At 33.2% G+C, this 14,472-nt stretch overlaps 1 pseudogene; it reads left to right on the forward strand.

Moving 5' to 3' along the window:
- Nucleotides 1–2,464: 2,464 nt before the first annotated feature.
- LOC127131454 (putative expansin-B2) lies at nucleotides 2,465–4,435 on the forward strand (annotated as a pseudogene).
- The last annotated feature ends 10,037 nt before the right edge of the window (nucleotides 4,436–14,472 follow it).

Here is a 14,472-nt window from a genome sequence, read left to right on the forward strand (position 1 = left end):
AACATGCACAAAGAGAAGCAAATATGTATTCTGCTTCGCACAACGATAATGTCACTACTAGATTTTTTCTCGAACTTCAAGCAACTGGTGCACCACCTAGCATAAACACATAGCCCGTTGTGGATTTTCGATCCTCAGCATCACTACACCAACTTGAGTCTGTGTATCCCACTAATTTGCATTATTTTCCTTCATCAGCTGCAGGAAACAAAATGCCATAGTCGAGAGTTCCTTTCAGATACCTTAATATCCTCTTCGCCGCTGCTAGATGTGATACATTTGGCTTCTCCATGAATCTACTCACCATACCTATACTATATTGGGTTGGGTCGACATCATCTGAATCTGAATCTTTCGACAATTGTAATATGGGCTCAACTAGAGTCGAAGTTAGGTTGCAATCTTACATCTCAAATCTCTTGAGTATATTGCCTGTATACCTTCTTTTATACATCATCAAACCTCTACCACTCTTGTAGAATTCGATGCCAAGGAAGTATCAAATGTCACCCAGATCTGACATTTCAAATTCCTTGTTGAGATCACCTTTGAACTCTTCGATCTCCTTCTTGCAGCTACTTGTTATCAACAAGTCATCGACATAGAGACATAGTATAAACAATTCACTCTTACTTCTTCTTACATATACTCTATGTTCAGTTTTGCACTTCACAAATTCCTTGTCCCTTAAAAATCCATCTATCTTCTTGTTCCAATCTCTTGAAGCTTGTTTACATCAGTACAGAGCTTTATGCAGCCTGTACACCTTTCTTTCTTCGCCTTGTTTCACAAACCCAGCTGGTTGTGCGACATAAACTTCTTCTTTTGAGGGGTCATTCAGGAATGCACATTTCACATCCATCTGACACAGTTGCCAGTTGTTCATGTTTGCTAGACCAACAACCAACCTGATTATTTTGATCCTAGCAACAGGTGCAAAAACCTCGTCGAAGTCGATTCCTTCTTTCTGAAGAAATCTTTTTGCCGCAAGTATCGCCTTGTGTTGAGTCGCTTATCCTTTGGGATTCAGCTTCACCTTGTATACACACTTCACATCTATTGATGTCTTGTCTTGGGGCAATTCGACAAGTGACCAAGTGTTATTGACTTCGACTAACTTCAGCTCTTCATTTATTGCTCTCATCCACTTCCAATCTTTTAATTCCTCAGTTGCATTGATTGGTTCGACATCTGCGTAGAAAGCATAGTGTGCCATCTTAGCTTCTTCATTGACCACATCATCTGATGTAATCACACATTCTTACAACCTTGCAGGCATGTGTCTTGTTCTTTGAGGTCTGTTTTGGCCTGCTTCACCTCTGACTTCTTGTCGAACTTATCTTTTAACATCACCGGATGGTTCATCACATAAGATTTTCACTAAATCCTTCTTAACATTCTCAGTCCAATCTCATTCCTTAAGCTCATTTATGATCACGTCCTTGCTGATCACCACTTTCTTGTTTACTGGGTCGAACAACTTGTATCATCCATTTGAATGATATCCTATCAGGATCATCTGACTCGACTTGTCATCAAGTTTTCTTCTCAACTGATATGACACATGTCTATGTGCTATAGATCCAAACACCTTCAGATGACTCAAGCTAGGCTTGACACCAGACTAGCATTCTTCTGGCGTGATTCCTTCTAGCTTCTTTGTCGGACATCTGTTCAGGATATATATTATAATTGAAACAATTTCTCCCAATAATTCTTTGGGTAGATGCTTGCCTTTTAACATACTTCTAACCATATTCATGATAGTTCTATTCTTCCTTTCTACGACTTTATTCTGGTGTGGAGTGTAGGATGGCACCACCTCATGCACATTCCATTCTTTCACACATAATACATCGAAGTCTTTCGACACATATTCTCCACCACCATCAAACCTAAGAATCTTGATCTTTAGAGAGCTTTGTCTTTCCACCATAGATTTAAACTTGGTAAATACCTCGATCACTTCACTTTTCTTCTTGATCAGGTAAGTCCATAATTTTTGATTGAAATCATCTATGAATGTAACAAAGTATTTATTACCTTCAATCTAATCCACCTGGATATGACCACATACATCAGAGTATATGACTTCAAGAATTGCCTTCGACATGCTTCCTGCATGCTTACTGAAGTTGTTCTTGTGCTACTTCGTCTGCACACATTCTTCACACACTTTGTTTGGAATGTCGATTTATGGTAATCTTGAAACCATATTTCTTCTCTTCAAATCTATGATGTCTTTGAAATTGAGACGACCAAGTCTATAATGCCATATCCATTCATCTCTGCTGGCTTCTGTTGCAAGGCACTTGAACGTTCTATCTTGAATGTTCTATTATGAGACATTGGAGCCTTCAAGATTAACTTTCCATTTAAATCGAGAACTCTCACCATCTTGTCTTTAATTGAAACCTTGTAGTTCTGTTCGACTAACTGCCTTGTACTGAGAAAATTTCTCTTCATGCCTGGTATGTACAACACATTCAAAATTACTAACCTTCAGCATATCACCAACACCTTCAGCTGCTAGAGTGTTGTCATTTGCAAATTTCACCATGTTCTTCATTGATGGCTTTATGTTGACAAATCAATCGTTCCTTTCAGACATGTCTGATGAGCATCTTGAGTCCAAGTACCATTGATCCTTGAATCTCTCTTCATCTCTTGTTGTAACCATCAGCAACGTCTCTTCTTCTTCATGTTTCGCCAGCTTTGCATAAGTTTCTTGATTGTTCTTCTTTTCTGGACAATCACTAGAATAATGCTCATGCTTATGACAATTGTAACACTGAATGTGACTCTTGTCTGCCTTTTGACCACCACCTCTTTGGTTGCCTTGGTTCCATGGTTTTCTCTGATTCGATCAGTTTCCTTCTTGTTGATTTCGACCAGTTGAATTGGTGTAGCCTCCTCTGCCTTTGTTGTCATTCTAGTTTCCTTTGTCTTTCCTTTCTTTTGTTGATTGCGCTTGCAAAGCCATATCACTCTTCGAATTTACTATAGCTCTTTTAGCCATTCTTTGTTAATGAGATTCAAGCGTCCTTTGAAACTCTTCCTTTCTAACACTACTAAAAATAGGCATAAGTCAGAATCATGTGTGAAACAACATGCTTTAACATTTCGACATATTAATACAACTCAAGACACTAGATGATTCGACACTTCCTTACTTCTGTCGAGCAACCTGCTTCGACACAAGGAATTACAATTCATCAAAGACTACTAGGTACCCCTTCCTCTTGTTTTAAACCATATAATTCTTACGAAGAACATAATACCTCTGTTGTGATAATATAGCTTTTACTTTAGGACTTGCATTCTCTCGTATACTAATCTTTGTAGGTTCACTCTCAATACTACTAGGTACCACTTCCTCTTATTTTAAACCCAAAAAAACTTATTACTGTTACTTCGAAATTCTCATCTGATTTAGATTCTACATCTTCAATGGCTACTTGGTATGGACCTCCCGAGGGTGACGGGAGTGAAGGTATATATGTGTAAATTTTTGTCACATATTTTTTCTTTCATAGAGATTAAAATTTTTACACCTAAACTATTAAATTTTATTATTATTATGCAGCCGGTGCTTGTGGACATGGAAAAGTTCTTGGCCTGCCTCTAATCAATTCAATGATATCAACATGAAGCCAATTTATCTTCCAAGAAGGCAAAGGATGTGGCTCTTGTTATCAGGTCTAACAATTTATCCAATGTAATTCAAAAATATAAATTTGTGACTAAAAGAACATTAAAAAAAATTGATCTCTAATAATAAATTTAGTATTGCTTTCTTTGTTTTGAACAAGGAAAATTGAAAAATTGTTACATTTTTTTCTTCTAATTTCAGATTAAGTGCACGGTAAATTCTACATGCTCAGCAAAACCGGTGATAGTAGTTATCACTGATTTGTGTCCTGAGTGTAGTCATTGTTTTGATTTGAGTGGCAAAGTTTTTAGTTCCATGGCAATTTAAGGTCAAGCGGACAAGCTACGAACAACTGGGAAAGTAACCGTTCAATATTAAAGGTAATCTATTCATTTCTTTTCTATTTGTTTTATTAAATATCTTAATTTTAATTTTTTGATGTTTTTTTTGTAGAGTTGCATGCAACTATCCTGGAGTATCGATAACTTTTCGTGTGGATCCTGGATCTAACCAACAATATTTTGCTATTGTAATTGAATACGAAGATGGAGATGGTGATCTCAAAACAATTGAGCTCAAAGAAGGACTTGACTCAGCAAATTGGGAAGCCATGCAACGATCATGGGTGCAGTTTGGAAACTTGACAAAGGAGCATCACTAAGAGCACCATTTTCTATTAGGCTAACTACAATTGAGTCTGGCAAAATATTTGTGGCTAATAATGTGATCCCAGTAGGTTGGAAGTCTGGTCAGACTTTTAGAGCTGTTGGAAATTTTAATTAAATCTAAAGTATATATCAAGTCATCCTAAATGGATTTTGAATTGTATTATGGAACTAATTACAAATAAATTATGTTTGATATTGTGTCAATCGTAAATTTTTCTTACTTACTACCAAAGGTTTAAACTATGAATATATATATTCAAAATATTACTTATTGAATGGAAATATAAACAATTCAAAAAATGCAGTTACAACTAGATCTTGTTTAAAAAACTTATAAATAATTTTAACTAAGATTAAAAAGTGTGACTTTATTTTTAAAAAATTTCTTTACAATATTACTAATAAAAAACAATTTTATATTAGATTTTCTTAATAATAAATAATAAATATATTTGATCTTCTTAATAACATATTTCTTACCATCTCCTTCAAAAATACTTGAATGAGATGGTAAGAAATATATTCAAATTTAATTAAAAATTATAGAATTGAAAACTCAATGCTGGTACGTAGTACGTAATAATATTAAACTAGATTAAGATCCACGCGATGCGTGGTTCATAATTGATTTTTATTTATTTTGAATGGAGTTTTAATTATGTTAAGAATTTTTATTTTATAAATATGAACAAAAAATTTATATTATAATAATTTATTATAAAATAATTTGACAATAATATGAATTAATTAGGAATAAAAAAATATATGTTTGTAAGTTGAAAGTGATCTAGAAGATTTTATTTTGAAATTTAAATAATTTTAAAAGATATCCCAAATGATTTATTTTTTATTTGATTCTAATGTATTATATTTTTAATCAATTGAGAGTAATTTAGCACTCAAGTTTGTGGAATATATACTTTAACATTAAAAGTATTTTCATGTGTTTCTTTTGTTGCTATAATTTTAAGAAAACAAAAAAATATTTTAAAGTGTGTGAATCTGAGCATCTCTTTTATTTTTAAAGTTTTGAAAAATATATTTAGTTGGAGTAATAATAAATTTATTGTGAGTAAATTAGTATGATATTTTTTGAAAGAAACAAAGTTAATAATCAAATATTTGGTAATTGTATTTTTGTATTTGTTTGGATTCAAACTGGTAACATTTTATAAAGAGTAAAAACATGTTTTGACCTTTTGGAAATTGAAGTTGAATTTTGAGAGATGCCAACTAAAAAAATAAATGATATGGTATAGAAGAAGTTGAAGTGTCGCAAAATAATTTAATACTCTAAATTTTAATATATATATATATATATATATATATATATATATATATATATATATATATATATATATATATATATATATATATATTATATATATAATATATATATATTCTTTTGAAGGAAAACTTCACACCTATTAAAGTCTTACCCGATTAGGAATTAATGGTTTTTAAATAAATAAAAATAAAATATTACAGGAACCTCATTTATTATAAGGTTGTAAAGTCAATAGGAAAGAGAAATGTAACATGTAAACTTCACTCGATAAAATGCAACCAAAGTTTTTATTAAATGTATTTAATAAAAATTGGACTTTGCATCAAAAGTTTCCGAAGTTACTGGTTATTCAAAATTCAAAACATTAATTTATAAATATTTTAAAAATATTCACTAGTATGTAAAATATTTTTATAACATAATTTTAAGTCAGTTATCTCTGATTAATTGTTGGAATAATGTAATATATTAATCTATATAAAGCATATTCAAAATAATATCAAATAAATAAATAAATAAATAAATAAATAAATAAATAAATAAATAAACATGTATACAAACTAGAATCTTGGACATATTGCCCAATCCTGTTTTGTATCGGAGGTAATAGTGAGGTAAGTGGCTTGTCACCCTCTTTTGAATGTGTTTTTGTTATGTCTTTTATTTATTAAAAATTTGACTTTGCATCAAAAGTTCCTAAAGTTACTAGTTATTCAAAATTTAAAACATTAATTTTCATAAATTTTGGCAAATTATTCATTAGTATAGAAAACATTTTTTATAACAAAATTTAAAGCCATTTACTCTCTGATTAAATATTGGAATTAATGTCATTTATTAATCTATATAAAACATATTCAAAATAAAGTTTATAAAAATACTTAAGTGTAGATGTCAAATCAATAAACATGCATACAAACTAGAACTTTGGACATATTGTCGACTTAATATGTTGTTATTGGTGTTGAATTGTAATTCCTTATGTCGAACAGTTTGTTTGACAGAAGTAAGGAAGTGTCGAACCACCTAATGTGTTGAGTTGTGTTAGTGTGTCGAAGTGTCGAAACATATTGTTTCACCCAGAATTTCGACTTAGGCATATTTTAATAATATTACTTATTTTGGGCTTTTATAATTTTTGACTTTGATTTGAGGTTCAAGTTAACCTAAATCTATAAATAAAAGAAGTATAGGCCTAATTAATTCAATCTATTTCTACATGATTTTTTTTATTGAAATACATATATCTAATATGAAAACACTCTATCCTGTAACGAACGTCAAATAAGATTTTTAATAATAATTTATTAACTAATTTTGTGAAACATTTGGTTAATTATTATAATTTATAGAAATAATATAAATATATAGAATTACATTATAAATTAGAATACAACGTGATTTTTGTTCATAATAATAAATAAAACTGAAGAGAGAAAGGAGATAAAAATGTGAACTTAAGAGACCTCAAATTAGAAAAGTAAATCAAATACTAAAATATTGCTTCTCTTATTATTGGTATAGATAAAAATACTAAAGATAATGTCTCTCTGATTGTTGGTATAGAAAAAAAAAAACTAAAGATATTGTCTATCTTAATATTCGTATTGAAGAAAAAATCATATAAAATTACATCATTAAATTAGAATACAATGTGATTTTCTTCATAATAAAAAGTAAAACTTAAGAGAAAAGGGAGATAACCACGTGAACTTAACAGACCTCAATTTAAAAAGGTAAATAAAATACTAAAAAATTGTCTCTCTATTATTGGTATAGAAAAGAAATACTAATGTCTTTCTTAATATTGCTATAGGAAAAAAAAATATTAAAAGATATTGTATCTCTTATAATTGGTATAGAAGAAAAAATTACATATAATAAGAGAATAAGAAGAAAATCACTACGTGTGGGTTGTTTTTTTGTTTAAATAAGTACTTAGAAATATAAGCTTGAATTTTTTTTAAAATTTAATAATTGTTATTTAATTAATTAATACCATTATTTATTACTATTGATTATTATATTAATTCTTTAGTTGTGATTAATAGAGATAATTGTAAGTTAATTATTTAATTGTGATTAGTAGATATAATTGTGATTAATCAGTAAATCGAAATCTTTAGAAACTCTATGTTTAAGTAAATAAACTTAGTTTAATTATTTTCATCACATATTCATGTATTGATTAATTGGTTTTAATTAATTAATTCTAAATAGTCTTGATTATTAATTCCATTTAATTAATTTGTGTATATTGACCATTTTGCCCCTAGGTTTGGGAAACTCTTGATTTTGGCAGGATCCCCTAGTTTAGGATTTACTTAGAATCACTTGATTTAATTAACTGAGTAATTCATTAGGTTGTTGTACATAATTCAATTGATTTCTTTAAATCCCACTAATTAGTGTTAATCAAAGGTCACTTTGATCAACCAAATCCTTTGCATCGTGCTTAAAGCCCCAAGCCTATTCAAGTGATCAAAAGACATTTGATCACTTGATAGGGAAAGCTCCATTGTGCTCAAATTATAATGGATTAACTGGATCTCAGAAGCTCAAGACCTCAAGATTCAAGTCCAAGATCAAGACTTCAAAGTCAACACCAATCAAGCATAACTGGCAAAGTGGACTACTTCTCGAGCACCTCAGAGGTATCAACACTTGTCAATCCTGATTCAAGTTGTGTAATATGAGCCTTAAGAAATATATATGGAGTGAGAGTGGAGAATTTCTTAACTCATTCTGAATATCTTTAGGTACGAGACGAATGACGCAGTTACTCATCGCATTCACCTCTATTCATAGACTTTAGCACAATTCGAATCAATTGATTGTCAAGTTTTCTTCCATAACAAGAAACTTTGCATCATCAATATTAAAAATCGGGATATTCTATCAGTAACTTATCAATCATGATTCAAGTTGTATGCCACGAGTCTTAAGTAATGAATACTGATGAGAGTGGAGCATTCATATCCTTGTCTAGAATATCTTTGTGTACGGGACGAATGACCCAATTGTTCAAGGTATTCGTCTTTATTCATAGATTTTAATGCAATTTGAATCATATAATTGACAAGTATTCTTCCGGGAAGCTCATTAACAATTCAATAATTCAAGCATATTAATCATTCTCTCCTTAGTGGATCACTAATCATACTCTCATTGATATTCAGATATCGTTTGGATTAATTCATCTTTTCCTATATGATATTTTATCTTCAAGTGGACTATCAAGGAAACCTCCCCTAGAGTAGCTATCATGGGGAAATTTATGATTAAATAGTAGAATGGTGTTCAATAAACTACCAGGAGCTGGTTAGTTTATTTTTGGAATCATTCGCTCTAATATTCCTAGCAGTTTAACATAGCTCTAAAAAATATGCGTAGACCCATCGAATAGTTGCAGCTCTCAATCATTGTAAGTTATCAAGTCCTTGCACGTCAGCTGTAGAGCGTTGAAAACCCATGAATACATAATGCCATGTGACCTTCCCTGATGAACCAAGACCCAATTTAGAATTTTTTTTTAAATATCCAGATTTAAAAAAAAAATTCAAAAATACACCATTTTTTCAAAAAATTATAAAAATGGTCATTTTTGGCCCTAAAATGCATCTAGGCGCCACCTTAGTTGGCGCCTACTCTTAAAGGGTAGGGCAAGTCGCCACTAGGAGTGACGCCTACACTCAATTTATTTTTATTTTTTTTATTTTTTGAATATGTTATTTTTTTATTTTTTTTTTAATTTATTAATTTATATTTTTTATAATTTATATTAATTTATATTAATACATATATATAAATAAAATTATTTACAAGATATATATTATATATATTATAATATATATATATATATATATATATATATATATATATATATATATATATATATTATTAATATACATATATTAATTTATTTATAAGTAATTATATTATTTATAAATTTTTGGAAAAAAAAATTAATTTATATACGTGTAAATAAATATTTATACACATGTAAATTAATATATATATATATAATATATATATAATATATATATATATAATATTATATATATATATATATATAATATATATTATATATATATATATATATATATTATATATATATATATATAATATATATATATATATATATATTATATATATATAATATAATATATATTATATATAAAGATATGATAGACAATATCTTTAAAGATAAAGATAAAGATATAAAGATATAAAGATAATAAACACAAAATATTTTTATTTAAATAATACACAAGACAAATATTATAAAGATAGAATTAAAATGCATTATTAATTTGGGATTTATCACATATGATGCGGTCCCTGGTACGATCCGCACGGGGGAGGTCTAATTACTCGCCTAGACGGTTCACGTGGTGGTGGTGCTTCCCTATTACCACCCCTAGTCCTAACGCGTCCCCTTGCCGTTTGCCGTTGTGGTTGGGTCGAAGTCCCTTCAGTGCTGTAGGAAAGACGGGTCCCCTCTGCGCCCTCAAAGCTTTGTCTCGGTGGGACAAACTGACTACTGTTGGGTGCGCCCTCGAAATGTGGTCTTTGGTAGTTTAGGGTTGAATCGGGTTGGCCAAAGAACAATGTTTGTTGTGGTGTGTAGTAGTCTTGTTGGTAATCCTCTTGTATACCCGTGTCGGGGCTAGGTGGAGGACTGGAAGAGCTCGGGACATTGTCGTGATGGAAGTGTTGGGATTGGTGGATGTGGGGGGATTGATATTGTGGTAGGTGTTGGGACTGTTGATGGTGGTGGGAATGTTGAGGTTGGTGTTGGTAATCTTCATGGTATTGGAGTTGAGTTTGTGGTATGTATTGTTGATTTGGTTGGGGGGTGGACATGTGTTGAGGTGGTTGTTGTTAGTAATACGGTGGTGGTGGCTTTTGTTGGTAATAAGGTGGTGGTGGTTGTTGTTGGTAATATGGTGGTTGTTGTTGTTGTTGGTAATACTGTGGTGGTTGTTGTTGTTGGGAATATTGTGGTGGTTGTTGTTGTTGGAAGTATGGTTGTTGCATCCGGGGATCGTCCAAATAGAACGGGTCAGACACAATCATTTCTGGATTTGTATTTGCTCTATACCAATCCACATATTCCCTTGTCGGCTTCATTTCGTTGGGCACCACCGGAAATTGTAGAACATAGTGGGCACGGTCTTTCCACATTTTACGAAACTCCTTAGCAAATTCCTTCCAATGTTGGGCATACCACTGGTGGCTGACTTTTTCTAGATGCCAAGGTTCCAAAGACATAGGGGGGCCTGAGATTTCTTGATGCATTCCGAATTGCAGCTTGACACGGTCACTTTGGTGCATCTCCACAGTGGTGAACCGCATTATGGCCGTTTTTGCTGTCCAAACAGCTGCATCTTCGGGGTTGGGTTGATGTTCCAATCCCAAATATGGCCTCCAAATAAACTGCAAAGAAAAAAGCAAATATGTTATTTATCGAGAATGCATGATATTAATAAATCAGTTAGAAGATGAGTGATTTAGTGGTAATACATCTTGTGCTCAGAGACGATCCAAGAGTTGGAGATAAAATATAATTTTATTTTTGGGGGTAAGACTGTAATCCAGTCCGGTTGTAATGAACCTAAACAAAAAAAGATAAATAATATTATTTACAAATATTTATAGAATAAATATACAAAATGAAATAACATCATAAATTTACCTAGTTGCGTAGGGGAAGGAGTAGACGTTAGGATTTTCTGGGGCTAGCCTCGGCAATCTCCACCACCCCCATGTTTGGAGCAAAAAAGCACATCCAGAAAATGTACAGTGCTCATTTTGTGCATTTTTACACAAAGAGCTATATAGGAATGCCAGTACAGCAGAACCCCAACTATACGTGCTTATTCTATCAATGTCCTCGAGCAAACTCAAGTACATAAAGTTTATGCTATTTCCCGTCCCTTCGGGAAATAACAAGTTCCCAAACAATAACGTAATGTAAACCCGGGTTTTTATGACTTTTTCTTGTTTGGACGAATCCTCAGTCAAAGTTATGGTGTCGTGGTACAATTGGAGGCTGGATAGTTTAATACCCTGACCCCTAGCTTTTGCAGACCCCTCACCCTCGACCAGATCTACCCCCAACATTTGAACACATATTTGGTTGGGCTGTTGAACATTTCCAGTCACAGACTTACCATCTATTCTAAGACCCAAAAGCATGTACACGTCCTCTAGTGTGACGGTACATTGACCAGTTGGTAGGTGAAAAGTGTGTGTCTCTGGTCTCCAATGTTCACACAGAGCAAGAATAAATTTGACATCAATTGTGGCATTTACGACATGCATAACATGACCGAAACCCGCACGCTCTATGTAAGGTACGCACCATGGGTCTGGATAAGGCATAGGGTGTGAACGTTGACGAAATTTCTTGGGATCCTTTAAAAACAAACAATATAAACAATCATTAGATTGGACTTTTAAAAAACAAATTACAAACATACGAAAGAGGCAATGTTCAAGAAAAACTTACGAATGAGGCAATGTTTGCCCTAGTGCCTCTGTGTTCTTGGCCCATGGTAAGAAGAGACATGACTGCAATGTAGAACGAAGCTTGGTGGATGAGAAGTTTCGCCGGAGTTCTCTGAATAAAAGTGTTAGTGGTTGATGAAAACTTGCAAGAATGACCTTCTATTTATACTCGTTTTCAAGTAGATTGAATATGCAAAAATGTGACAAGTGTAAGGCATGCGTGCGAATCTTGTAGCTAGGTGGATAGGTTGGCATGCATTGGTACAGATTAGGTTGCACTTGTCTTGTCTTGGGGAAGACTTGGTGGAACCTGATGATGCAAAGATGTGACACGTGTGAGGCATGCGTGGGAATCTTGCAAAATAGGTGCAGGCTAGGTGGTAGTGTTGCATGCATTGGTGCATATTAGGTTGCACTTGTCTTGTCTTGGGGAAGACTTAGTGGAACCTGATGATGCAAAGATGTGACACGTGTGAGGCATGCGTGGGAATCTTGCAGAATAGGTGCAGGCTAGGTGGTAGTGTTGGCATGCATTGGTACAGATTAGGTTGCACTTGTCTTGTCTTGGGGAAGACTTGGTGGAACCTGATGATGCAAAGATGTGACACGTGTGAGGCATGCGTGGGAATCTTGCAGAATAGGTGCAGGCTAGGTGGTAGTGTTGGCATGCATTGGTGCAGATTAGGTTGCACTTGTCTTGTCTTGGGGAAGACTTGGTGGAACCTGATGATGCAAAGGTGTGACACGTGGAAGGCATGCGTGGGAATCTTGCTTTGAATATTATTTTAGTACAACAGTTTTAGAAAGTTTAAATTGGTTTTTAATTCAATTTAGTTAATCAGGTTAGTTAAATAAGATGTGACACGTGTGAGGCATGCGTGGGAATCTTGCAGACTTGGTGGTGAATACTTTTGATGGATAGGCATGCGTGGGAATCTCTGAGACTAAGTTCAGGCTAGGTGGAGAATACATTTGATGGATAGGCAGTAGACGTGTCAAAATTATTACATGCATGCAGCTCCACCTAGCCTGCAAGATTCTCAGCAAACTTTGCATGCGTTGCTCCTACCCAAATTTTTGCATGCTTTACACGTGTCCAAGTTTTGCATGCGTTGCTCTTGGGGAAGGCTTGGTTGAAGACATGCATGCAAAGATGTGTCGGAATCTTGCAGTATAAATATTCACACACATTTTCACAAAGGTATTCACAATATCTTCACAACAATCTTCAAAAAATCTTCACATATATCTTCACAATATCTTCACAAAACCTTCACATAACATGGCATCTTCATCACAATACAAAATCAAAGCTCACGTCAATGGTGAGACTTATGAATGTGATATGTCTGGCTTCCTATTTAGAAACACCGAATGCACTCGTTTTTGTCTAAATAGAGGAGCTGACTTCTCTTATCTGAAAAGGAAGATTGAGTCCAAACTAAGACAACCCGTGTCCCAAATTTTTTATCAACAACCTTTTTTTCCAGAAAATAACTCTGTCAAGTTTTATAAGTCATTGATTCAAAATGACATGGAGACACAATACATGTTTCGTAACCATGAGTATTCTGGTTACGAATACATAGTGTTGTACATTGTGTTGGAACAATTTCAACCAGCTCAAAATATTCAGTCACAGGTTATTGATCCTGTGATTGATGACGAACAAGATGTTGAGCACCACGTTGAAGACGATGTGGTTGATGATGCTGAAGACGTGGTTGATGACTTGGTGAACCGTGATTCTGAAGACGAAGACCAAGTTCAAATACCTATAGCGCAACGCTACTCACCGCCTGCGCACTTCACAACCCTTAACTTGGGCGAGGATGAGCCCTCATCAGATATGTTCTACAACCCATATATGAGGTCTGATGAGGACTTAAAGAAGGGCGACTGTAACACCCTTCTAAAATACCCCAAATATTTAATAACAACAACAGGTATATATCAGAGTAATTACACAAATCAAGGGTGTCACATCTTCGAAAATAACATTTGTCATGCTCTTTTATTATATCAACCATAAAACATTTCAAAAATACGCAGCGGATAAAAATTATGTCAACCAATTAAAACGTATAACATATTACATGAAAAATAGTTCAACAACCGACAATAAACAATTAAAACATCCCGTCCCGATGTTACATCTATCAGAGCATGACCCATAACGGAGACTACACTAGACTCCAAGCACTAGCTTCTACTCAACTCATTGCTCGTTACCTGAAAAATAATTGTAAGGGTGAGTTCCTCAATCGATGTAACAAACATTATAAATTATCATGTTATGTTAGGTAATTTAACTCATCAATCACCCAATGTCAACACAACTCATATACATA

This window comes from Lathyrus oleraceus, chromosome 3, assembly GCF_024323335.1.
Source record: "Lathyrus oleraceus cultivar Zhongwan6 chromosome 3, CAAS_Psat_ZW6_1.0, whole genome shotgun sequence".
Taxonomy (NCBI): Eukaryota; Viridiplantae; Streptophyta; class Magnoliopsida; order Fabales; family Fabaceae; genus Lathyrus; species Lathyrus oleraceus.